Here is a 24,298-nt window from a genome sequence, read left to right as displayed (position 1 = left end):
GGATAAGGTTTTGGATGTTATTGTTGTTGGTTACTACCATATATGGTTTGGTATATAATGATTTGCAAATAAATTATGTAATTTTGTTTCTTCTATTCCTTCATATAATTTTATCAAACGTGTGAGATGCATTGCATGCTCATGTCTTTGAAGACTAGTGGAAGTCATGCGTTGTTGGGGAACTGGACATGGGCTTTACTCATTAGAAGCTGTTGAAGAAAAAGTGATGAAGGACTACGTATATGATCCATATGGATTTTTTTTTGGTCACCGTGAACAGATAGCTTCCACAATACTTATGCCATTTATGCATCATTTTATTTGCTGGTTTTCGTATACCGGTATCCAAGTTAACTTGTCACCAGTCATCAGGTATCCAAGTTAACTTGTCACCAGTCACCAGTCACCAGTCACCAGTCACTGATTGAATCCTTATAAAGTCAGCCGAATATGAGAAGCTTCTGACAATGGAGATTAGGGATATTAAGGCTCACTGCTCCAATCAATACCATGATAATATAAGGTCACTTTTTTTTTTTTTGATAATAGATAATATAAGGTCACATTCCAGCAAACAGATTTAGGAACTCAGTGAACAAATATAACAAGAACCAATAAGAAGAATACCTGTACTCAGTAGAGGCATTTATTCATAAGAACAAGAGCGTCATTACAACTCAGATTTGTTAGAAAGCTGGTTTTATGCTATACATAATGCAAAAAGTCTCGTGTAAGAATAAAATCATTTGACTAGTAAAACTTATTATTGAATGTTAGAAAATAGGGAAAATTAAAAATGATAATTGTTTGCTTTAAGGTGGGCGCCTTGTCGCCTGAGTGCTTAGGCAGCCCTCCAACACCTTGGTTCGCCTTGGCACCATGACAACTATGCTCATGATAGTAATCCAATGTTATTGTTTGAATGTCTGTATAGGATGTAGAACCTTTGTAGGCTGAATCCTATTGTTTATCAAGCCATTAGGAGGGGCTACTTCACTCAGTTGCCATTGGAACTGCTTGCTATTATTCGTTTAATTTATTGGGGATTTATGCTAGGCACCATCACATTCCTAATTTTTGCGGTTGGAATGAGAGACTGGGTTTGATGGATGGATTACTCTTGGGAAGATTTACTGCCTGTGACCTATGTCCTTTTTTGCACTTGTATCCTTCTCTTTTTAAGTACAATATATATATATATATATATATATTTTGTGTGTGTGATTCCTTTTAAATCATTATTTGGTTGTGTGGAATTAATTTGAATCCATATGTGTTTGTAGATTTATGACTGTGTAACCTGCTCCTTCTGAGGTAGTCAACTTACAACTCAGCCTTATCCCAATTAAATGGGGCCAGTTGCATAATCTAATTTACTGCCTGTGACCTGTGTCCTTTTTTGCACTGTGTCCTCTTTTCATGTACATTTTTTTTTTTTTGGTGATTCCTTTTAAATCATTAGTTGGTTGTGTGGAATTAATGCGAATCCGTATGTGTTTGTAAATGTCTGTGTAACCTGCAACTTCTGAGGCAGTCAACTACAACTCAGCCTTATCCCAATTAAATGGCTCCAACTACATGGAGCCTTGCCCTTCAATCAGCTCTATTCAGCGTCATGCTTGATACTAGGCCTAAGCTATGCATGTTTTTTCTTATTGCTTCTCATAAGGTCATTTTAGGTCTGCCCATAGCTCTTTTTTTTTTTTTAGCCAAACAGAAAATATTCATTAAGTGGCAATATTTACATTGGATAGCATATCTGCCAATATATATGGGCTCTCTATTAGTTAGAGTAGCGTGAGCTATAGATTTTAGTTCTCCTAATAGCCTATGTCTATTTATAATACAAAAAGTAGGAGTAGCAGGATGCTTATCCAACTCACAATTGATCATAATTAAAGTTTTTGGCCATGAGGTTCAAAGTTTTTCAAATTGTTTATCAAAAAACAGCTTTAGGTCTTCTGCGTCACTCCACACCGCGTTCACCGTCCACCTCTTGGTCCGTGCCCATTCCAGCCCCTTGAGAAGACCTAGAGCCTCCGCCTCACCTCTTTTTCCTGTCAAAACATAGTTTGATTCGCATAAGATATTTTTGTTTTGGGAAATAAAAGCAATCGCCCATGCAGACATAGTTCTCTGTTTGTCCATGATACTAGTGATGATGAGAGTGATTGTGTTTGGTGTTAATGGTGTGGGTGTGATTATGGAGTTTGAGTTAGATGTCACCTGGTTCTCTTGATTAGAGTGAGTAATTCCATTTCCAATCCAAAATTCAATGTGCTCATGGGTGCTAACAAAATCTGGTTTTTGTGCACATAAAAGTGTTTTATTTCTGTGATTCCAGAGAAAGTAACAAGTGCTTATGAAGGCAGAAAAAAACCATCTCAGATCTTTTTCCGGAATAAAACCAGAATTGAAGCAAAATGGAACTAGTTTCTTAACAGAATCCATTGGAAGATGATCAGGTTTAAAGCCCAATGGGCCTGAAGCCCAAATCTTCCTTGTGATTTCACAGTCCACCAATAAATGGTTAAGAGATTCTTGCTTGGCTGAGCATAAATGACATAATGGGTCTATATCCACCCATTTTGTCAAAATATCCTTTGTTGGTAAACCGTCATTTATTGCTCTTCAAAAGAAAATCTTAAACCTGGGGTGGATCTTGATTTTCTAGAAAAATCGCCATCATTGTGAGCATGGAGATGAGCAACAACACCTGTTTGAGCATGCATTGAAATTTGTTAGTGTGTTGGTCTGGAGAAATTTAGCAACTAATTTTGTTGAGAAAGATCCCTCCTTTGACAGGGTACACCACCATCTGTCATTATTATGGGATAAAGGGATTTGAACAGTAGAATCAGTAACATTACCGGGAACAAAAGAGTTTAGCAGTTCGTTGTTCCAGGTATTATCAATGATGAAGCTACTAACTGATTCATTAGAGAGAGTGCGTGTTCCATTGTTCAAAACCTTGTGTAACTCAAGAATGTTATTTTAGAGTGGACCTATGGGTCAAACCAGAAGAAGGTATTGAGACTGTTACCTATGTTACGAATAACCATCCTTCTCAAAATTGGAAGAATTTTATTAATTCTATTCTAACAAGGTGATCCTCCTGTTTTAAGAGTTTTAGGGTCAAAGACTGACCTGTTGGCAAAGTATTTTGACCTAAGGACTCGGACCCAGAGGTTATTAGCATTTGATAAAAGCCTCCATCCTAGTTTGAGAAGAAGAGCTTTATTCTGTGTTTCGGCATTTCTAAAACCAAGCCCTGCCATAAACTTTGGTTGACAGATTTTGTTCCATCCGATAAAGTGGGCTTTATTTGTCTTACCATCATCTCCATTCCAGAAATGTAAAGAGATTGAATCAAGTTCTCTACAAATTTTCTTAGGAAAAGCAAAACATGACATGAGGTAAGAAGGAATTGAGGTTAGAGATGATTGAAGAAGGATGCCTCTCCCTGCAAAAGTGAGTAAATTAAATTTCCAAAAACTTAATTTATTTTTAACTCTAGCTACAATTTTATTGAAGGTCAAAATCCTTTTCCGAGAGTGGAATAGGTTGGTACCAAGAAAGCATGTGTCATTGGTCATTTCATCGATACCAATAATTTTGCTTAAAATCTTTTTTGAGTTTTCACAAACATTAGAACTGAAAGTTAACCCGCTTTTAGCAAAATTAACGGCTCGACCTGAGAGATCAGAAAAGAGGTCCAAGATGCATTTAATGGTTGTCAGGTCTTTCTGTGTAGCCCTACAAAAGATGAAAGTGTCATCTACGAAAAAGAGGTGGAAAATTTCAGGGGCATTTCTGGCAATCGTAATGCCCCTAAAAAGATTCATATCTCTGTAAGTCACCAACAGTCTAGAGAGACCTTCTGATGCAGATCTGAAGACCTACATCCGTAGGAAGAAGGCCAATAAGAGTAACTAACATGTGGCCTTACCTTGTTGATGCTTATTAATTTTCATACTTAGTTTTTATTTCATGTTTTATGTCTTAGTTTAGTTCCAATTGAACCATGCTCCATGTTGGTCCAATATCGGTTCAATTTAAGTGGTTAGAAGTTACTTTTACTTTTTACTTTTCTAAATGGGGGGGGGGATCAATTTACTTTTGTAAGTGATGATGGGTGAAGGCTTTTCCACCTTTGGTAGTTGGGGGATGAAGACTTTTCCATTGCAACTTTAAAATGTGAGGATTTTTTCACTTTTGGTAGTTGGTAGGTGAAGGCTTTTTCAACTTTAGTAGTTGGAGGGTGAAGACTTTCCTACCTCAACTTTAATAAGTGAAGACTTTCTACTATTGTTAGTTGGAAGTTGGGTATGAAATGTTTTGTTGAATTGGTCTTATAAATAGGGATCAATTGTAAGCATTCAAGCACAACTTCAGAATTTAAAAACAAAGTTTGCTTATGCAACTCTCTTCTTGTGTTTGATCAAGAATCTCTTGTGTTTGCTCAAGAAATCCCTTGTGTTTGATCAAGGTAGGTTGGTGTTTGATCCAGTCGATCCACCTTGCGGTGTGAAGCCCGGGTGTTATTTTATTATTTATTGTTCCATCATTTTCATCTTTCAACAAATTTTAGCAATATCCTATTCTCCATATTTAGAATTCCCTATTCTCTGAGAAAAGATCCTACCCTGGTACTGTTTTGAGCTTCCTCAATTTCAGTATTACATCAATTGGTATCAGAGCATGGCAGAGAATGAGTCACAGTGGCCGCCGCCTCCACCTGATCCAATGGCAAAAGTCATTGGAATGTTTCAACAACTCTCTACTGATCAAAAAGCTATTAGTGAGAGGTTACTGCGACTTGAGAACCAAAGTGTTACTCCAATACAAGGCAGCAATGTACCATTCGAGAGGGAGGACAGGTATCAACTACAATTTGCTGTGCATCGTCAACATAGGAGAAGTGCTGAAAGGGCACAACAAAGAACCCCTACAGCACCACCTACCTTTGAGGAGCATGTAAGATCTTATTTCAATGGTGATCTTGAAGCACCCCGTCGACGTACTGATGATTCACAAAAAGTCAAGCTTGAATTAAAGGAGTTCAACGGAAAGCATGATCCACAGGTATTTTATGATTGGTTGGCTGCTTTAGATGACTATTTTGATTGGTATGAGTTGTCTGAGTCACGTAAGATGAGACTAGCACGTACTAAGCTAGTTGGCTCAGCCTGCGAATGGTGGAGAACTGAAGAAAGGGATCTAGAAGATTGTGGTAGACCTCCCATTACTTGGGAAGAAATGAAAGAAGATCTTAGTGCCAAATACTTACCACGACACTTTAGATCACAACTGCAGGACAAGCTGAATACTCTTCGTCAAGGGAGTATGTCCGTTGCAGAGTATATGGAGCAGTTTGATTCACTCTATTCACGCACTGGCATCAGGGAGAATGAATTACAGGTACTTTCCCGCTTTCGTTTGGGTTTGAGATCTGATATAAATCGTGCTATTGGCGTAGTAGATGTATCCAATGTCAAGGAATGCTTCGAGAAGGCAGTACATGCAGAGGAGTTACGAGCTCCTACGGGTAGAAGGTTTGGATATCAAGTTAGAAAGATCACAAAAATTTTTTCAGCAAAGAATCCTACTTCTTATCCTCCACGTACCACACCTTGTCCACGTGCTGATCATAAGGGGAAAGCACCTATGCCTAGCACTGCCACAGTGCAATGCTTTCATTGTCAGGAGAGGGGACATTTTGCCAAAAATTGTCCTACATGTCAAAAAGTAGTCGTGATGGTTGACGCTGACGATACTCCTGATGAATATAATTCCCATATCTTTCCAATCCCATTGGAAGAAGAAGACGAAAATGTTGATTATTATGATGGGGCTGAAGCAAATGAAGATGACTCCTATGGAATTCATGTGGTTTCTCGCATATTGGTGGCTGAAACCAAAGGTGAGGATTGGTGACGTACATGCATATTTTACAGCCGCATGCGTTCAGCTGATCGCACTATACATGTGATAGTTGACAGTGGCAGCTGCGTTAATGTTGTCTCTGAGTTGTTTGTAAAGAAAGCACATTTAAAGGTAGAGAAACAACCGCAGCCTTACAAAGTATCCCTACTGAATGGCAATACTTTGGAGGTCAATTAGCGATGTTTTGTTCCATTACAACTTTCTCGATATGAAGAAAAGGTATGGTGTGATGTTATTCCTATGAAGCTAACTGATGTTCTTTTAGGGAGACTATGGATGTATGATAATGATGTTCTCACTGGCGGAAAGAAGAATCAGTGCATATTTACCTTTAAAGGGTAGTGCACTATACTTGAGCCTATCAATGTCCCAGAGGAGATGCGTAAGAGACAGACATTGATGACTAACCAGAAAGCCACCACCGGTGCCAACAAGATGCTGGTCCTTCCACAGAAGATCTTAGCTGTTCCACAAAAGCAGTTTGAGCGAACCAGCCATGATACAAGCATGATATTAGCCCTGGTTACTAGAGAGGTCACTCCACCACCAACAGTTCAGCTTAGAGAGCTTCTAACAGAATTTTCTGATTTAGTACCTCACGAGCTATCTAATAAGCTCCCTCCTATGCACGATATTCAACATGCTATTGACTTGATACCTGGTTCTGTGCTTCCCAACCTTCCAGCTTACCGTCTCAGTCCTACAGAACACACTGAGCTCAAAAGGCAAGTTGATGAACTACTGCAGAAGGGATTTATCGTTGAGAGCCTTAGTCCTTGTGCTGTACCAACAGTACTTACTCCGAAAAAGGATGGCTTATGACGCATGTGTGTCGACAGCAGAGCAATCAACAAAATAATGGTTAAGTATAGGTTTCCCATACCACGACTTGATGATATGCTAGACATGTCTGGTGCAAAGGTCTTTTCAAAATTGGACCTTCGAAGCGGTTACCATCAAATTCGTATTTGGCCAGTAGACGAATGGAAGACCGCCTTCAAGACCAAGGACGGACTGTTCGAGTGGAAGGTCATGCCCTTTGGTCTGACGAATGCACCTAGTACATTCATGCGAGTTATGACACAGGTCCTTCGTCCATTTATTGGTCAATTTTTGGTTGTATACTTTGATGATATCTTAGTTTACAGCAAGCATCCAGATGATCACATCGACCATTTGAAGCAAGTCTTGAGGGTGCTCCGTATGGAGAAGCTATACATTAATCTCAAGAAGTGTTCCTTTATGCTGCCCAAGGTTGTATTCCTTGGTTTTATTGTCTCATCCAAGGGGGTTGAAGCTGATCCTGAGAAGATCAAGAGCATCACCAACTGGCCTACCCCCAATCATTGAGTCCGTAGCTCCACGGTCTAGCCTTATTTTACAGGAGATTCATTCGAAATTTTAGTGCAGTCATGGCACCTATTACCGAATGTATGAAGCAGAGTAAAGGCAAGTTTGAGTGGACAACAGCGGCGACAAAAGCCCTCCATCTTATCAAGAAGATGACGGAGGCCCCGGTATTACGCCTGCTAGATTTTGATCGTGTATTTGAGGTGGCAACTGATGCTTCGCATATTGGGTTGGGAGGGTGCTGATACAAGAAGGGCACCCTATCGCTTTCTATAGCGAGAAACTCAACGATGCCAAGCGATGCTACTCGACTTACGATTTGGAGCTCTATGCTGTCATCCAGGTGTTACACCACTGGAGACACTAACTTATTGGTAAGGAATTTATTCTTTACACTGCTCATGAAGCACTTGAACATCTCCATTCTGAGAGGTCAATCAGTCAGAAGCATGTAAAGTGGGTTGCTTACCTACAAGAGTTCGTCTTTGCGATGAAATACAAGGCTGGTAAAGAGAACACGGTGGCTGATGCTTTAAGCCAAAAAGTTTTCACTATCAATACTTTTTCAGCACATGCCGTTAGTATTGATCAGATACGAGATGAGTACGCGTCTTATAAGGATTTCAGAGTCCTATATGCAGAGTTACAACAAGGTGAGCAACACCCTAAACATTCTGTCCACAATGGTTATTTGTTCTTCGGAACGCGATTATGCATTCCAGACTCCTCCCTACGACATCACATCATAAGGGAGTTACACGGAGGAGGTTTGGGAGGCCACTTCGGCAAGGAAAAGACCATTATACAGGTGACTGATCGGTATTACTGGCCACACATTGCAAAAGACGTAGATCATGTCATCAAAAGGTGTCGATTTTGTCAACTTGCTAAGGGGGCCAAGTAGAATACAAGCCTCTACTCCCCACTACCGGTTCCTCGTGCACCTTGGCTCGACATTAGTATGGATTTTGTACTTGGGCTGCCACCTACAAGAGAACGGAATGATTCTATCATGGTTGTAGTAGATCGCTTCTCTAAGATGGCTCACTTTTTGCCATGTCGAAAGACCTTTGATGCCTTTCATATTGCAAAGCTCTTCTTTAAAGAGGTTCAACTGCATGGGCTGCCAAGTACTATTGTCTCTGATCGTGACGTCAAGTTTATGAGCTATTTCTGGGAGACATTGTGGCTGAAAACTAACACAAAGCTACAGTTTTCAACTGCATTCCATCCACAAACTGATGGTCAGACGGAGGTTGTTAATAGAAGTTTGGGGAACTTGTTGAGGTGCTTAGTCTGAGATTATGAGAAGACATGGCCAGCAATCCTTGACATAGCTGAGTTTGCCTACAATAGCTCAATGAACAGGACAACGGGGAGCACACCATTCGAGATATTACTTGGAATTCAGCTGCAACGCCCAATTGATCTTGTTCCACTCCCACCTCAGGCTCAAATCAGCCTTGAAGCTGATGAATTCTTGCGCCACATCACAGAGGTGCATGCAAACGTGTGACGACGTATTGCCTTAAGTAATGATGTCTACAAGACTACAGCTGATCGTCATCGACGTTATGTGGAGTTTAAACCAGGAGACATGGTTATGGTTCGCATAAATCCTGAGAGGTTCCAACCTGATGTTAACACAAAGCTCCATCCAAAGAAGATGGGTCCCTATATGGTGCTGAAACGTGTAGGACCAAATGCTTATGTGCTCGAATTACCTGAGGAAATGACCATAAGCGATGTCTTCAATGTAGTTGACCTACATTATTATGTGGGACATCATTCAGATGATGGTGACCTGGAACAAATGCTAAGGTTGCCCCAACTTACACCACCTCTTGAAGATGTTATTGAAGAGGTTTTGGATGATACTTACAAAACCACTCGTCGTGGCACCGGTTATCACACTTTTCTTATCAAATGGAAGGGATGACCACGGATTGATTGCACTTGGATTCATGCTGATGACTTCAAGCGACTCGATCCTAACTTATATGAGCGTTACATGTCTTTCACCCATTCGTCGGAGACGAATGTTTTCAAGTCGGGAGGAGCTGATGCAGATCTGAAGACCTACATCCGTAGGAAGAAGGCCAACAAGAGTAATTAACATGTGGCCTTATCTTGTTGATGCTTATTAATTTTCATACTTAGTTTTTATTTCATGTTTTATGTCTTAGTTTAGTTCCAATTGAACCATGGTCCATGTTGGTCCAATATCTGTTCAATTTAAGTGGTTAAAAATTACTTTTACTTTTCTAAATGGGGGGATCAATTCACTTTTGTAAGTGATGATGGGTGAAGGCTTTTCCACCTTTGGTAGTTGGGGGATGACTTTTCCATTGCAACTTTAAGAGGTGAGGATTTTTTCACTTTTGGTAGTTGGTAGGTGAAGGCTTTTTCAACTTTAGTAGTTGGAGGGTGAAGACTTTGCTACCTCAACTTTAATAAGTGAAGATTTTCTACTATTGTTAGTTGGAAGTTGGGTATGTAATGTTTTGTTAAATTGGTCCTATAAATAGGGATCAATTGTAAGCATTCAAGCACAACTCAGAATTTAAAACAAAGTTTGCTTATGTAACTTTCTTCTTGTGTTTGATCATGAATCTCTTGTGTTTGCTCAAGAAATCCCTTGGGTTTGATCAAGGTAGGTTGGTCTTTGATCCAGTCGATCCACTTTGCGGTGTGAAGCCCGGGTGTTATTTTGTTATTTATTGTTCCATCCTTTTCATCTTTCAACAAATTTTAGCAATATCCTATTCTCCATATCTAGAATTCCTTATTCTCTGAGAAAAGATCTTACCTTGGTACTGTTTTGAGCTTCCTCAATTTCAGTATTACATCACCTTCCATCACAATTATGAAAAGGAAAGGACTAAGTGGGCAGCCTTTACGTATTCCTCTAGATGCTTTAAAAAAAATTAAAGGCAGATCCATTCAATTTAATGGAGAACGAAGTTGTACTAATGAGATGTTGAATCATACTAATCCACTTCTCAGTAAACCCCAAAAATTTGAAAATAGCAAGTAAGAATCCCCATTCTACTTTATCATAGGCCTTGGCCATGTCCAATTTGATGGCCGCAAACCCAGACTTACCTTTTTTCCTTTTGAGGAAATGGAAGATCTCCTGGGCAATAACAATATTGTCGATGATTTAGCGACCTGGTACAAATGCTGCTTGGTAGGGAGAAATAAATTTATGCATGATGGGCTTCAATCGAGAGGCCAAGATTTTTGCAACAAATTTGTAGGTTACATTGCAGAGGCTAATTGGTCTGAAATCAGTCACAAAGAGTACATTTTCTTTCTTTGGGATTAAGCAGATGAGTGTATGGTTAATGTGAGGAGGGAGAGTGGCTGATTGGAAGAAATCCAAGACAAATTTGAAAATGTCGAATTGAAGCAAATCCCAACATTGTTGGAAGAAAATTGCTTGAAAGCCATCGTGTCCAGGTGCTTTAAAAGATCCAATTGAGAAAACAGCAGCCTTAACTTCCTCAAAAGAGGGGGGGGGGAGCAAGAGCGTCACCATCAAAGTCCTCCAGTGGGGGAAACAAACATTCACTGAAATGGGGATCGAGAGGTTTAGAAGTTGAAAAGAGATTTTCAAGGAAAAAAGCAAATTCAGCTGCCATCACACAAGGATCATCAATTCTAACACCATTTCGGTCCTTGATGTGATCAATATGTCTCTTATGGAGTTTAATCTTTGCAACAGTATGAAAAAATTTAGTGTTCCTGTCGCCCTCGAAGATATATTCACGTCTTGATTTTTTGTGGCAGAATTTTTCTTCGGCGTCTAGGATCCAAGAGAATTTACAATCAATTCCCCCCATATCCAATAGAGAAGGGCTTCCCCCCTTTGTGCAACAAATTTCCAGAGCCAGATATTGAGAGAGAAGTTGGTCTTTGATTTGTTCAATCTGACCAAAAACATTTCTGTTCCAAGAGGTTAAAGACCTGCTAAGAGATGCCAATTTGGCGATTCTGTTTTCATTCCCAAGAGAGATCTATTTATTTGAGCAGAAAGAAAGTTTGGGTGGGACATCCATGCATGTTGATAATGGAACAATTTTTTCACTGATGGTCGTGCAGAATTGGTGCTTAAGACAATGGGGTTATGGTCTGACCCAAGCGATGCACGTTTGTAGAGGGAGACATAGGGACACAATGTGCCATGGCAGATTAGCATAGGCTCTATCAAGGTTTTCCTTGATCAGATTGGGTGGGCGTGTTTATTGGACCAAGTGAAAGGGTTGCCTTTAAGGGGAATGATTTGTAGGTTATGCTGGGAGATAATGCCTTCCAAAAGGAAGGAAGAGGGTGTGGGATTAAAAGGTCTTCTCCCAAACTTCTGATCCTGAGTGGTAATTTCATTGAAATCACCAATAAGAATGAAGGGCAACGTTAGTGTTCTTAAGAACGAGTTAAGTTCTTCCCAAAATGCAGCTCTCATGTTAGGGTGTGGTGGGGCATAAAGACATATAATGTTCCATGAGCAAGGTAACTCTAGAGAAGGTTCCATGTGGATTGCAAAGAAACAGGAGCCAGAGTGAATGACTGAGAATTTCACATAATTCCTGATAATCAACCATAATCCTCCCTTTTTTCCAGTAGATCCGGAGCTATTAACATAATGGGAGAGATCATACAGAGAAGATTTCTTAAGAAGTTTGAAAGATCCATGATCCGAAACTTTAGTTTCACAAAGAAAAATTATGTCAGGTTTGGCTAAGTTGACATGGCTGGTAAGGCAACCCCTTGTGATTTTAGCATGCAAACCCCTAACATACCAACTCATAATATGCATTGTACCACTGCTAAAGGGTTTAAAGTGGGATAAGTACAACTTTGACAAAGAGTTGAAAACAAGAGAATACAAGAAGCAACAATACCACACATTTAGAAGAAGTATGCACTGATATACAATCCACTCACCAAAAAACGCTAGTAGCACCAATAGAATAAAATTCGAAATAGGGCAAGAGATCATTGAGCAACAAGAGTAAGAACAAAGGATTGTCTACGCTAGTAAATCAAGTGGAGATCAAACCAAGATAAAGCCAAACTTAAGAGAAACACAAAAGGAGCAAGTTAAACAAATCGAAGATAGGTGGAAATGACTAATAAAGATTACGCGGTCCCAGTTGGTGCTCCCTGCTTCACTCCCTTGCAGTGACTCATCAGAACGAGGTAGATCAATGTTGGGATCATTTTTATCTTCCTCAGTCCGATTGTTGTCATGATCTTCAGGTCCATCCCTCCCTTTAAGCATTTCAAGGGTTTGTTTAAAACTGTGGTTGGGGTCATCATCTTGAGACATGGCTTCAGATACCAGATCACAGATATTTTCTACCAGTAGTGACTCCTGGGGTTCCAGCCTAGGCCTCTTACAAGGTCAATACCTTGAAGAGCCTTCACCAAAGTGTTAAAATGGCGAATGGGGGTTGAAAATATATTGTATGGTTACATTCTTTGCCTTATTGAATGGCCAAAGGATGTTGCTTCTGGTCGGCTTCGAGTGGGAGAGTGGGGTTCATCAGTGTTTGTGGGGTGGTGGGTGATGGTTATGCGAGTGGCATTAGATGTGATGGTGGGTAAGCAAGGAGCAGGTGCATGGAAAAGGTTTGCATGGACTTCAAAGAAAGGGTTAGACCCATAGTCTACATTCGATGGTACCGATTGAGTTTGTGACAGTTTGCCACCAAAGGGTGCCATCGAGACAGGGGTCAAGATTGGTGGGGTTTGGTTACATGGATCGGTGGGGGTTGATTGCAGGTGTCCATGGCCACGCAGACCCGATGGTGTTTGACAAAGAGGGGGCAAGTCGCTGCATCTTTGTAGGGAAATATGATAGGATTCTCTTTGATTTGAAGCAAGTCTGGGCATATCTCAACAGGGTGTGTTAGTCGACCACAGAGGCAACAAAGAGTGGTAAGTTCAAATTTGAAGAGAACGGTAGTGGGCTCTCCATCAATCATGTGTATTCTAGAGCTCGTGGTGTTCCGAGAGGCAGACCTTGTTCTAAAAGCTTGAATAAATTAAGACTGACAACCAGAATTCTTCCCATGCAAGAGATGGCCGAATGTATGTTATAGAGGGAGAAAGCATCAACTGGGATATTAAAAAACTTGGATCCAAACTTGCACATCCTTAAGTTCTCTACTCCACGCTTCCGAGTTGAGGGACAGACTCCAAGTTGGAGAAGTAGATCATTACACTACCATGGATAGTAGGCCATTACTGCTCTCTTTTTTTTTACCCCTCACCGAGAGGAAATCCATAAAGAGAGAGCCCATATCAGTGCAGCAGATGATCAGTGGGGGTTGGTTGCTGATGGGTTGCATGGATGTGTGGACAAAGCTTCTCCAAAGTTGATGGATGGAGCTCCACATTGGGTCTAAAGAGATGAAGCCCAAGGGGTTTTTAAAAATCAGGTGAGGGGAAGAGGGGTAAGTCATTTTCCTTTGGTGATGACTGGAACCGGGAGAGGCGGATATGTCGGTCTTCTTCTGGTAAGCAGTAGCCAGTCGATGGAATTTTGTGTTTTTGGGTAAAAGATGATTTGAAGATTTGCAGCCATGTTTTTGGGGTTTCATTCAGTTGTTGGGGTTATTCATGATCGGTTGAAAAATGGTCACAAGAGTAAATTGGTTAGGTTGCCGTATAGGGTGGAACAGGTTGGGTGTAAGGTATGGCTTTCATGTGAGTTGGTGGGAGAGTTGACAAAAGAGAGTTACTTGAAATGAAGGTGGTTGAAGTTAAGTGTGATGGAGTGGAGAAAAAGGGTTCACGGTTTTAAGAGGGTGTTTTAAGAAACATAAGGTTGATGTATGGAGATCATCGGGATAGACCTTAGATCGAAGGGAGGTCACAGGTACTGTTCGGGACCGAGGGGAGGAAGAAAGATTAAGAGACGAACACGCTTGACTGGAAAAGACTCAGATCAGAGAGACAAAAACTCATAACCAAATAGCAGTGGTTGCCATATGGAACAGAGGAGATTGCATCGCTGGAGTTTTTTGCTTGATAGCACTCCTTCACTTGGTAGATATTCATTGAAATGAGTTCCTTGTTTATTAGTATATAAAGGGCTAGGTTGCACGTAAGTGGATCTGCCCATAGCTCTTTTAGTTTCTTCATTATGAATCAAATCACTCCTCCATTGAACATGGCCATTCCACCTCAAACGACACTCTAATTTGATCAATTCTTTACTTTATCTTTCATAGTTTTACAACTCATCCATCTCAACATCCTCATCTCTGTTACACTGAGTTCATGTACATGATGCTTCTTAATTGCCCAACATTATGCACCAAAAATCATAGTTGGTCGTATGATTGTCCTATAAAATTTTCTTTTAAAGTTTTAAAAGAATACATTGATCACACAACACTCCGGAGACGCCTCTCCGTTTCATCCATTCTATTTTAATTCTTCGTGAAACATCATCCTCTATATAACATTCTATGTTTTTCATTCCGAAGTTGAGCTCCATAAATCTAACTTGGCATTAATCCTTGCTTTTGTCACATCCGCCAAAACAATCTCATTAGTAAAAAGCATACACCGAGGAACCTTATCTTAGATGTCTCTAGTTAATTCATCCATGATAAGCACAAAGAAATAGGGGCTTAAAACTGATCCTTGATGTAGCCCGATTGTAATTGGGAATTCACTACCTTATCCCCCCCCACAGTTCTTACGCTAATCACCACACCATTATATATATTTTTAATTGTGTCCACATATTTACTTGTAACACTTTTCTTCTTTGTATATGATGGATTGACTCTGTCATATAAGTTTTTTCTTAGTCAATAAAGACCATATAGATATCATAGCTTTTGTCGTGGATCTTCGTGGCATAATTGGTTTTCTATAATAGTAGTTTTCTTTCTTAGGTGGATTTCAATAAACACTCACATAATTTCATAGTATGATTGATGCAGCAGTGCTCCGATGGATCGACCCAAACCTGCTCCAGAACTTGGACCAAGACCCATATCCAATTTGGGCTCCAAGTTACTAATTTGGATTCAAGATTAATAGAATATTCGAGGATCATATTTTTATTTGAGAATATTTGTTTCCTATTTGAGTCCTTAGTTGTTTCTTTATTTTGTTAGCCTAGGTGTAGAAGATTTTATTTATATCTTAGTCTTTAACTTTAATTAGAAAATTTTAATTTTATTTTATTATAAATTAGACATGTAATTCATGGGAAGAAGTTAGTTGATTAATGAAGAAAAATTAAGTTGAGTGCTGCCTGCGTGGCTGCCTCTCTTCCCTCCCTCCTCCCTTCTGTGAGATTTCTTCTCTTCTCCCCCCCCCTCTCTCTTTCCCCCTCTAATCTCTCCTTCCCTTCCTTTGGGTGACCTGCCTTCTCCTCCTTATTATAATTCTCTTCTATTTTTCTGCTCTGTTCCAGCAAGCCTGTCACTCAAGCAAGAGAGGTCTGACCTCCTTTAATTCTTCCTTCTCTCTCTTATTCCCTCCTTGACCAGCGAGACAACCCCCCCTTCTTCTTCTTCTTCTTCTTCTTCTACCCTGCGACTTTTCTTTTCCCCTTTCTTCTTCTCTGGTTTATTTCCTCCCATCCTTTGTTTTTGGACATTGATATCAGTCTCGAGTGGAAAGCTTCTTGAACCCTTGATTGTTGCTGACTGGTTCTGAGCTTTGAATCGAAGGCAACAATTCTCTAGGCGACCAAACCCTCAAGAGTTTCTTACCCTAAATCCAATCCTATTGTGAGGAACAAAACCCTGCAACTCATGCTACTGTGAACCACCACCCAGATCTGCTCCAAACAATCAATCTGAAGCCATTATCTGATTACAAAGTTCGTTATTGGGTGTTTCCAAGAGGCTGAAGGGTTCGGAATCTAAACCTGAAATCTCGTTTGGTTTGGAGTTCTAGTGATGAAGTTATCTCACCTGAACCGACTTGAGTTACCCGCCTCTTTCCTTGGCTGGAGGTTGAAGACAGCCCCCAACAAGAATCGTGGGTTTGTTTAGCCCTTACTTTCTGTTATTTTCCCCTAATACCCCTCTCTTAGTATTTGATACCTTGTGCCTTATTTTATCTTTACTTCTTAGAATACCCCTTTAACCCATCTATGTTATTCTGCTATATCTAAGTGGGAGTTCTTAGAATTTCGATTCTACCACTCCTTATTAAAAACTCCTACGTATTTACCAAAGTGCCAGTAACCCTTTCTACTTCCAGTTAATTACAAGTTTGCCATTACTTGAGTATTTACCCTTTGGATAGGTCATTTAATTACCAAATTGCTACTGCTCCTAGTCTTTGATTCCTAAATATTTAAGTGGGCTCACATCTAATCGGGTTGGTCAATCTCGGGGCCCACCGGCCCCGCATTATTTAGTATCAGAGCAGGTTTCTTGTCAACTCCTTTACTCGGGTGGTTGCTTATGCCACCCCCATTTGAAATGTGGACTCGGTTTTTTTGAACAGAATGATGAGATGTTGGAGATGGTTAAAGCTCTTCAAGAAGAAAGGGAAGCATATAGGATACAAAGGGAAGCATACAGGATACAGAAGGAAGCATATATGACACAAAGGGAAGCACAATCTATTATCCTCTAGGACATTGACACAAGGAATGATGCCCTAGAGTCACGTATTGGGAAACCCGGTGGACAGCAAGGTCACGTTACTCATGACATTGTGACAACACCTTGAGAACCGTGCCCCCATCTAGTGACCATTATATCAAGCTTTGTTGTTGATGTTGAAGATGAACGGGACGATCCGATGAAGGATTCTTCTGAAGAACTGATCGATGACCCGATCTCATTTGTTAAGCCCCACCATCTGATTCCGATCAAAGTCATATCATTTGTTGACGACCATCAGAAAATCGTGACCGTTGATTGAGAGATGCACTGGATCTCTACCCCTTTGGAGCCATTGATCGAGTATGCTGATTGAGCGGTGTTGATTCTCTCCTTCCATAAAACTCGTGGACGAGTTTTTCTAAAAAATAGGGGAGTTGATGCAGCAGCGCTCTGATGGATTGACCCAAACCTACTCCAGAACCCGGACCAAGACCCATATCCAGTTTGGGCTCCAAGTTACTAAATTGGATGCAAGATTAATAGAATTTTCTAGATCTTATTTTTATTTGAGAATAGTTGTTTCCTATTTGAGTCTTTAGTTGTTTCTTTATTTTGTTAGCCTAGCTGTAGAAGATTTTATTTCTATCTTAGTCTTTAACTTTAATTAGAAAATTATAATTTTATTTTATTATAAATTAGACATGTAATTCATGGGAAGAAGTTAGTTGATTAATGAAGAAAAATTAAGTTGAGTACTACCTGCGTGGCTGCCTCTCTCCCTCCCTCCTCCCTTCTGTGAGATTTCTTCTCTTCTCCCCCCCCCTCTCTCTTTCCCCCTCTAATCTCTCCTTCCCTTCCTTTGGGTGACCTGCCTTCTCCTCCTTATTATAATTCTCTTCTATTTTTCTGCTCTGTTCCAGCAAGCCTGTCACTCAAGCAAGAGAGGTCTGACCTCCTTTAATTCTTCCTTCTCTCTCTTATTCCCTCCTTGACCAGCGAGACAACCCCCCCTTCTTCTTCTTCTTCTTCTACCCTGCGACTTTTCTTTTCCCCTTTCTTCTTCTCTGGTTTATTTCCTCCCATCCTTTGTTTTTGGACATTGATATCAGTCTCGAGTGGAAAGCTTCTTGAACCCTTGATTGTTGCTGACTGGTTCTGAGCTTTGAATCGAAGGCAACCATTCTCTAGGCGACCAAACCCTCAAGAGTTTCTTACCCTAAATCCAATCCTATTGTGAGGAACAAAACCCTGCAACTCATGCTACTGTGAACCACTGCCCAGATCTGCTCCAAACAATCAATCTGAAGCCATTATCTGATTACAAGGTTCGTTATTGGGTGTTTCCAAGAGGCTGAAGGGTCCGGAATCTAAACCCGAAATCTCGTTTGGTTTGGGGTTCTAGTAATGAAGTTATCTCACCTGAACCAACTTGAGTTACCCGCCTCTTTCCTTGGCTGGAGGTTGAAGACAGCCCCCAACAAGAATCGTGGGTTTGTTTAGCCCTTACTTTCTGTTGTTTTCCCTTAATACCCCTCTTAGTATTTGATACCTTGTGCCTTATTTTTTCTTTGCTTCCTAGAATACCCCTTTAAACCATCTATGTTATTCTGCTATATCTAAGTGGGAGTTCCTAGAATTACTATTCTGCCACTCCTTATCAGAAATTCTTGGGTATTTACAAAAGTGCCAGTAACCCTTTCTACTTCCAGTTAATTACAAGTTTGCCATTACTTGAGTATTTACCCTTTGGATAGGTCATTTAATTACCAAATTGCCACTGCTCCTAGTCTCTGATTCCTAAATATTTAAGTGGGATGACATCCCATCGGGTTGGTCATCTTGGTGCCCACCGGCCCCGCATTAATGATTCATTAGTTTTATGCCTCTTTAGTTATTGCAGTTATGAATATCACATTTATATTTGTAAATCAGAACCATTGAGCTTCTTCTCCTTTCATTTGGCATTTTCATTTTGCTCATAATCTTATTTAACTGCTTGGTTCACCAAGACAAACCAGGTATTCCTTAGCTCTTCCACACTCCTATTCGGACCTATTATATGGGCCTTGTAACTTACCTTAGAAGAAGTTCTTCTAAGGTAGTCCTTGGATGGATATTTCGTAAGGCTGATTCAAATTTCCCTTTCCTTTCTTGCGCTTTGGCTGTCATCATGTGCAACTTTCTCCACTATAGAGGAAGAGAAAAATTCAGATCCACGAGAAAATATTATGGGGGGAAATACTAGGCTTTTGAAATGGGATCAATGGTGACAATAAAATACCTTTCTTGATGAATTGCACGTACAAAAGGCATTCCTGATGATGTAAATTTCAATTCCTGGAGAACTCTTACAGAACATAGTCAAAAACCACTTATTAGTCTCGTTTTCTAGAATTTTATAAACGGACCATATTTTATCTCATTATTTCTTCTTGCATGCAGATGAACTTACTTGAATACCATGTTTGAGCATTCGATAAATATACTATTAATTTCTAGTATGTCTTTACTCATAACATATATATATATATATATAGATATATATGGGGATTTTCTTATTGACACCTCCTCAGGCGTCATATAATTTATAACCTTATTTTTTTGCCCTTTTAGTGTAACACACTTTTTTTTTCCTATTGAGGTTAAATATTTTCATATCACATGTTTTTGAAAAATTGCATGACAATGACTACTTTTGATAATGACATAATGAAAAGTCTCCTTCAAATTATTTTTTTAAAACACTTGTATGCCTATAATTTTAAAAAAAAATTTGGGATAAGACGAGGGACAATTTAACGATTGTATCAAAATCTATATACAACTTTAGAGGTGTCATGTAGACAGCCTCTTATATATGTTCTGATGTTTGGAGTTTTTTTTACCCACTTATGTATGCACCTGTGTGTTTTTTATGAAGGCAGCCATTCTGTGTCTTTTGTGGAATTCTGCTTACTGAAAAGCCCGATGCGACCCAATTGTTTTAAAATGGTTTTCAGTTGTCATTGAACTCTGGTAACTGAAATGCCTGATGCTTCCCTTTTGCCCTTTCTTTGTTTCTTCTAAATATCATCCTTTGCTCTTCTAAATTAATTTGTAGTTTATCCTGCTTAAGGTGTGCAACCATGACGGCTAAATAGGGACCCAAAGTTGGGAACCGATGGGCGATCTAGAGTAGCAAGTCTCTCAATAACATTTCAAAAGATCAGCAACTTGGTCAAAGGATGATTAGATTCGGTCGCAACTCTGATTACTATGCTTATTAGGTGTGAGGAATGGGTTGCTAAAATTAGAATTGAACCCGACTTTTAGATTGGAAGATATCAAGAGTTTTGGTAGAAAGCTACTAAAGTAGAAACTTAACAGCCACTAAAGTGAAAAACAGATATTGAAAACAAAAATATAGAGGGGAATGGAATTAGTAACTAAGGAAATAAAATAAGAGGGATAGATATATAAATTAGAAGTAAAATAGAAACTAGAGCATGCAAGTGACCTGCAGCCACCGCAAGAGAATACAATCAACTATTGCTACCAAGGATTTGGACTGATTTGGTGGTTGTTTCTGCCCTAGAATGAATTCTGGAACTGAGAACAAGGCAACAAGGAATTGGTGAACAGAATAGTAAGTTAATATCCAAACAGAAAAGGGAGACGAAACTGATATGCAAAGGATGCAAGTAATGGAGAAATCTGACCTTTGGTGGAAGAAGAAGAAGAAGAAGAATGGAAGATATAAGATAGGAGGATATGAACTAAGGCTTCCCATCTAGAACTTTATTAGCATCTCACTAGTACAAGTTGGCTTCCCACCAAGGTCCTCACTTATGTCTCGCAGAAAAGGAGTACTTTATCTCACAGAAATCAGCAAGCATAAGCTTTAACAAATTGTTCTAATCGTTGGTAGTGAGTATGATCCCCTACTCTATTTACAACTTCATGGAGATAAGCGACATAGGAAATCCCTATATATGGTAGGGAGAATCCCTTTATACTTAATTCTTCTTCAAAATAAAAACTATTCTAGAACCTTAACTAAATAGAAACAAATTACTTAATCCTGTGTAGGACTTAAATCCCTAATATGTGGGCTTATAAAATTGGTCCATTACAATAGTAAACCCAAAAATATTAAGCCCATGACCAATATAACCCATTTGACACTCAAAATTAAGCACATTAGTCCATTCTTGGTCTAGTTGGATGGCCTGGTTTGCTGCTGGCTGCCTTTTTCTTTTGAACTGCATCCCTCTTTGTTCAGTTGTTTGAGTGTTTGAATCTTGATGGCCTTTTCTGTCAGCATATCTTTGTTCCTTTGGAATGTTGTATCATTGTTTTAGGAGAGCATCGTTGATGTGTGGAATCCTTACTGTTATCTTTGCACTTTTGTCGTCAGTGAAGAAACTTTTTGGGGATGATTATTTTGAGAATGATCTTTTGTTTCTTCTTCAAGTTTTTTCTATTTTCCTTTTGTTTACTGATTCTGGGGGATGGTTATTTGGAGATGCTCTTCTTCCAGTTCTTCTTGGATATCTTTGTAATGTGGTTTCATTTACTGATTCTGGACCAATTATGCTATTTGAAATCTGCGTTACCAACTTCTTAAAATGTATTGGTCTGACTGAGATCATGTAACACAATCTTTGCTTGCTGCTCATTTTTGTTGTCATGATGTGGCAATGGGCATTCTAACCCTCTTGAACATATTGGTTTTGGGAACTTGAAACCCACATTTGTTGTTCTATCATATCTTTTGCTGCAAAGATAGATTGGTGCTTGGGTCTAATTTATATTCCATGTTCAAGTGGAATGTTATTTTTGCTAGGGGAGCATATCTTTTCCAGATTTTATCCTTATTGGCCATGTCCAGAGGCTTGTATGTATTCTTTGGGAGCAGAATGATAGTGTAGGTCCAGTAGCGGTATACAAACTAATATTGCTTGTCCTTTATTTTTCCTCGAGGGGTGGTTGGTATGACACAAAATTTCTCTGTTTGCGTGAAAAGGTTTGCAACATGTGATTTACTTTAGCAATTCAATCAGCTGAGGGGATCTAAGATCATAAATTCCTAGAAGATTAGATCTCTTTGATATTGCGGTCTTAACAATGTTGAAAGATCGGTAATTGAGATTCATTGTAATATGGGACAAGATGAATTGTTATTACTCTGGTTTGTTATTGAATTCTATTCAAAAAAATAAAAAAATGGATATATTTATCCAATGTGAGCTAATCAATTCTTCGTTCTTTCTACCTTAGCTTGTTTAGGAAAAATCTTAGTTTTGCAGGTCATATATTTCTTTTCTAGTTGATGCTCTGAACGTTAGGTAATTGTAGTTTGAATGTTTCTCAGAAGTGGCAAGGTTGAAGCATCTTGAAGTTTGTGTTTTCTGCTAGGCCCTTCAGGTTCTTGTTAGGTTAGATGATGGTATTTTTCAAATACCAATTTGTCATCGTTTTTATTCCTCTTAAAGTAGTATTGTGGGGCTAAATCATATGTTGTGTGCTTCCTGTGTGTAACTCTGTGATGTTAGACAACGTCATTTCAAAATTCCCAATTAATAGATATTGTTTGCATCCCATTGATTCATTCCTTCTGAATTTGAAGCCTAAACCATTTTAAAGATGTCAATGCGAGAAATGGAGAGAGTGTTCTGTGGCACCTTAAACTGTAACGTTCAATTTTTTCTGACTGCGATTCAGGTCTAGGCAAATATTCTCGTTAAACCGCTAGTGGGAGGTGGGAGGTGGGAGGTGGGAGGTGAAAGGGAGGTGATAATTCACTGGTGAATGCATTGCGGGTCAAATGTGACCTAGATATTATACTAAATATCTACTTGTTTAAAGGCTTTTTGTAAATCTACTGCTCCCTGGGTAAGGGTGTCGAATAGGTGCAGTTTAAACTGTATCGTTCAATTTTTTCTTGACTGCGATTCAGGTCTAGGCAAATATCTCTCGTTAAACAGCTAGTGGAAAGGGGGGGGGAAGGGAGGTGATAATTCAGTGGTGATTGCATTGCGGGTCAAAGGTGCCCTTGATGTTATACCAAATATCTACCCTGGGTGAGGGTGTCAAATAGCTGCAGTTTAGAGTTATTAGTCAATTCTATCATCTGCACCTTTTTAAATTTTTTTTGACTCATATTCCATTCGAAGGCATAATGGACCACGCTATTGTTAAAATCTGTTGGCCAATTTCAATGAGCCAAACGTTTATTTTCTTATTGGGTCCATTAATTATGTTGAATGTTTGATGGAACTTCTGTTTGTAACCTCGTGCATGTACATATGACCATGTTTCATTAAGAGAAACCCAAAAAAAGAAAAAAAGAAAAAAAGAAAAAAGAAGAATCCTATTTAATTTGCGTCTTTCAATTTTGAGGGAAAAAACTTTGACACGGTCCCGTGTTCCATGCAAGATTCTATGACACGGGATCTATCAAGGCCAAAACTATTCCTAAACCATCAGGAACAATCTGGATTGGACCATATCGGGCAGATGTGCCCTTGTTTATTTAAAGAATCGATTTTTTATTATGATTTTACCTGTAGAGAATACATTTGTATCCTTGTTTATTGAAAGAAACTATTTTTTATTATGATTTTACCTTTAAGAGAATACATTTGTGATGGGATCCTTGACTGATATCGTTCTGATCTTGTCGATGGTGACTTCTGTTTTTTAGAACTATGGTTTCATGACCTATGATGGATTTGAGAACGCCTGATGGGCTGGGACTGAAAGCGAAAAAAAACTAGGCGATATGATGAAAGTTTATATAGAATCCAAGATATGTACATTTTCGGCGAATGCAAATCCCAAATTGCCAATAAACACTGCCAAAAAGAAAATTTACGAATAAATATTTTGGGAAGTTGGGAATTAGGACCTTGATGATGATAGGGGATAGCACTTCAGATGTAGATGCTAAGTCGATGAATATTTGATCTTGTTATAAGAGAACTTGGAAAATATATGAATTGCATGTGATCATGATTTGTAAATCTACAAGTTTGGAGCACTAAGCATGATGCACGATTTCTAAACAGACACGCCTGATGCATATTCAAGAGACCTTACTGGTCCACTTTCTGATGACATTATGTAGAAATGGTCCACTGCATAGTCTGCATGAGAGAGAGAGAGACAGAGAGGCAACAATGCTACTTTGAAACTCTTCACCAGATGATTTGATCCTATGATGTTTCGTAAAGAGCTTGCAAAACCTCAAAAGATGTTCATGATGAAGTCCATAAAACACCCACCTTTCTAAATTAGTCACTGGAGTGCTGAAGGTTTTTTTTATAATTCCATTGTGCCCAATGGTTCAAGGCATTATTCAATTCCCTGGAACCTAAAGCTATAAAACACCACATGCTCAACTGTTGATTTGATCTAAAACCAAGGGC

General features: G+C 39.3%; 1 protein-coding gene and 1 non-coding gene across 6 annotated transcripts in view; both read left to right on the top strand.

Annotated features, from left to right (window-relative positions):
- Window positions 1-24,298, top strand: part of LOC122085817 (autism susceptibility gene 2 protein homolog) — a 44,056-nt gene that overhangs the window by 16,491 nt on the left and 3,267 nt on the right. The gene's annotated exons all lie outside the window — the stretch shown is intronic.
- Window positions 21,231-21,324, top strand: LOC122087788. Its single transcript, XR_006142858.1, has one exon. It is a non-coding gene; the product is annotated as a small nucleolar RNA snoR26 (small nucleolar RNA).

The sequence above is a fragment of the Macadamia integrifolia genome, chromosome 8 (assembly GCF_013358625.1).
Source record: "Macadamia integrifolia cultivar HAES 741 chromosome 8, SCU_Mint_v3, whole genome shotgun sequence".
Taxonomy (NCBI): Eukaryota; Viridiplantae; Streptophyta; class Magnoliopsida; order Proteales; family Proteaceae; genus Macadamia; species Macadamia integrifolia.
Note: the sequence above shows the minus strand (reverse complement) of the source record. Positions and strands in the feature narration are given on the sequence as shown.